Raw genomic sequence first — 3,962 nt, 5'->3', positions numbered from 1 at the left:
ATGTTTCAAGTCCTCTTCACTTTCAGCAAGCAAGGTTGTATCATCTGTATATCGCAGGTTGTTAATAAGTCTTCTTCCAATCCTGATGCCACATTTTTCTTCATAGAACCCAGCTTCTCGAATTATTTGTTCAGCATACAGGTTGGATAAGTATAGTGAAAGAACACAACCGTGTCGCACATCTTTCCCAACTTTAAAACATTTAGTGTTCCCATGCTCTGTTCGAACAACTGCTTCTTGTTCCAGGTACAGATTCCTCAGAAGTACAATTAAGTGTTCTGGAATACCCATACTTTACAATGTTGTCCATAGCTTGTCATGATCCACACAATTGAAAGCCTTTGTGTAGTCAATAAAGCATAGGTAAACATCCTTCTGGTATTCTAAGACTCTAGACTCTTGGAAACAGAAAGGTTGTGTGCTGGCGGCAAGGAGGTAGGCTTGCAGAATGTGCCCTTTGATTGTTTAAATTATTATGTATTCTTGAGTGTTTTTGTGTACATCCAAAAAAACAAAGGGAATAGAAGCAAATACTGTTGAATGAGGATGCATGGAGCAGATTATAATTATTGCAATGAAACAAAATATGATAGGATGAGTGAAAAAACAGATGTTCTTCCATGTAAACTATCACTCAATTCACAATTTAAAAAAAAGACAAGTACTGACTAGATGGCACACATCTACCACCACCACGCTTAGTAGGAAAACCAAGGCAAACAAAAATAAGCACCAAATTATCTAATTGGATGTAGCAGGGTATGGTAGAAACGGGATATTAGTTTAGAAATCAGATGACTTGTTTTACTTTCTCCCATCAGTATGCAACATTTGGTGAAGACGATTCACTTCATATGCTAAAGTACATGAATGTACATTGAAAATTTGTAAAAAAAAAAAAAATGTCCCATGTGCAATTTTCTACAGTGAGCATTTGCTTTTTATCAGCCTGGCATTCATGCCTTCTCCCAATAGAGCCTATCACAGATCACGTAATCTTTTGTGCCTTGGCAAGAAGAGGGGCTAAATGACTCCTATGCCCTCATCTTCAGGGAATACTCAGGCCAGGCCTGAGCAGGCAGTGCTAGTGATTACTTCAGTTACGGGCACAGTATTCAGCTGAGACAACTGTATTACATGAAGAGAAGCTGCTTGAGAATGAAGTCAACTAGGGAAGTAGGACTAAAAATACTGGGAATGTGGGTGGTAGATGAGATCCGATAGCATAATTCACATCATTTGAACCCCTGGTTCCAGCTGTGCTTTACAATAACATATACACTGACTTTCTTTATTAAACCTGAGTTAATACATTTCTTTCATTACCTAAGCCAATTTGAGTATGCATTCAATTGCCTTAATACATTGCTGTCAGTCACTAAAATACCTCATTTCATACCTTTCTGATTTGTCTAAGCCCACAAACAAGCAGCAGAGTTTTGCAAATAAACACGGAAGTACAGATATGTTCAATGGCAGAAGGCATGGATCGAAGTACCCTGATCCTCAGTCTGTTCCTTTCTCTTAAAAAGCATATCCATCAATCTTTTGCTCATGTTACAGAAAAACCACACGGTCAATATTTCATTTACTCAAGTTGTTATTTCACATTAAAATGATGCTTGTTATATTAATTTCCTCTGAGGTGTGTGGCAAGCAATTAAGTAACATTACAGCTTACCTCCTTTTATAAAATCAATGTGTGTGTCAAAACAAATTGACTTCCATTAGAATTCCTAACATACTTCACTTGTACTTCTGATTGATTCTTAATGGGCAGCACCTTCCAACGCAGCCTTCAAGTTCTTCCCCCTACCCCTTAATTCTACCTAGAAAGTAGGTTTTCTCATGTTACCCTAAAGCTAGAGAATGGCACACCTGGATAGTGTAAACACTTAATGAAATGAGGTGTCAACCAAAAGATTTGAAGTTTAACTCATCCCAGAGGTGCCACATAAGAAAGACCTGGTGATGCACTTCTGAAAAAAATCAGCCATCACAATTCTACTCTGACACACAAGAGAAGTCGCCATAACTTATTTAGCTCTGCAACTTTGTAATATCAGAAATGGCCTTAAGAAAAGTCTACTGCCTCAATTTTTCAGTACATAAATTGCTAACTTCTGTCAAGTTGGTTCTGACTCATACATAACAAGCCAGTATGAGAGTTTCTGAGTAGTGACTGCTGGTTTGAACTGCCGACTTTGTAGTTAGCAGTCCAGTGTTTCTTCTACACTAGTACTCAGTAGAGAGTTCAAAAATATGGGAACTGAGTTTCCTCAAAGTATAAAACAAGAACAGAAACTGGACAAGAATTTAGTTTCTGAAACATAATCTCACAGAATATCTGAATTCTAAATTGAGGCCCCTCTCATAAAGATCTTTTTTAGGTAATGCAAATCATTGCAAATGTACTTTTTCCTAAGGGCAGAATACCTTATTTGGGTTTTTCTAAAGTAAGTTTGGAGTCCTGGTGTTGTACTGTGTGTTAATGCTCTGGACTGCAAGGTTGGTTTGATGTGCAAGGTCAGTGGTTGAAACTCACCAGCTGCTCCTCAGAAACACTATAAAGGGTCACTTAGGGTTGAAACAAGACCCTACACATGGTCACTATGAGTCGGAACTGGCTCAATGGCACTCAACAACAAAAACAACAAAGTAAATTCATTGTTTGTGTGCATGTGTTGTTGCTATTAATCTGAGTAACTACAACCATTTATGCACCAGACACCTTGCTATATGTTTTTTTGCCATTCAGTTTCCAGCTCTTACTTTATACCTGGCCTTTCAGTATGAATATTTTACATCCTCAGAAAGATTAAGCACAATTTTCATTAGAACTACAGTGATTATTTCCTGGTTCCTTGTTGTTGTTAAGTGCCATCCAGTTGGTTCTGACCATAGCAACCCTGTATAGTGTTTCCGAGGAATGGCTGGTGAGCTTGAATCACCAACCTTGTGGTTCAAATAACTTTACAGTCCAATGCATTAACCCAGAGTGCCAAGCCAGGATTCCTCCTGAGTCCTTAATAACCTGAAAAACTTTTCAATGTTGCTTTCAGATATGTTCATTAGCACCCCTTTCCAAGTCCTCTGATCCATTATATAATTGCACAATAAGCAAAAGTCTGTTGCGCATAAGGAGTCCAGGTGTGGATAAGATCTTTGAACCATAAGGTCAGCAGTTCAAATTCACCAGCTGCTCCTAGGGAACCCTACACAGTGTCATTATGGGTCAGAACCTACTCGATGACACTTAACAACAACAGAATTGTGAGTATATATCTTGGCTTAATGTTCATTATTTACAATAATTTTTGTAGAAATTTTATAAAAATATAGGCTTTTTTTTTTTTTTTTTAAAAGGGGCAATAACAATCTCTTCGGGTAGAGCATTTATTTCATATCCAGCATTTTTGTTTTAGAACAGAAGCCCTAAAGAATTTATTGGGCAATTAACTAGGATATCCCATGTAACCATTAGCCTAAACCTTCAAACAAATAAACCAATTCCATGAGGGTTTAGTTTGTTATGAAGAGTCCTACATGACACTGTAGGATAAGCACTAGACTGCTAATCATAAGATGGTGGTTCAAATCCACTAGTCACTCCTTGGAAACATACAGGATTGCTATGAGTCAGAACCAACTCTACTGCACTAAATAACAACCTGGCAGCTACTATTTTTTTTTTGTTATTGTTGTAAATATATCTATCATACAAATTTTGCCAGTTCAAATCGACATAAATTATAACAATCAACTGTATAACTCTACCTTCCCTTATGGAATTTTTCTATCACTACCCTCCTTCCTCCCAACCTTGGTAGCCACTATAACCATTGGTCTTGATACATTTGCCTTTTCTTTTCCTTTTATATAAATTATAATACTTGTCCTTTGTGAATGACTATTTTCACTCAGCATGTTTTCAAGCTCCATCCATATCATAGCATATATTA

This window comes from Chrysochloris asiatica, unplaced genomic scaffold (assembly GCF_000296735.1).
Source record: "Chrysochloris asiatica unplaced genomic scaffold, ChrAsi1.0 scaffold00057, whole genome shotgun sequence".
NCBI classification, from domain to species: Eukaryota; Metazoa; Chordata; class Mammalia; order Afrosoricida; family Chrysochloridae; genus Chrysochloris; species Chrysochloris asiatica.
This window is presented reverse-complemented; position numbering follows the sequence as displayed.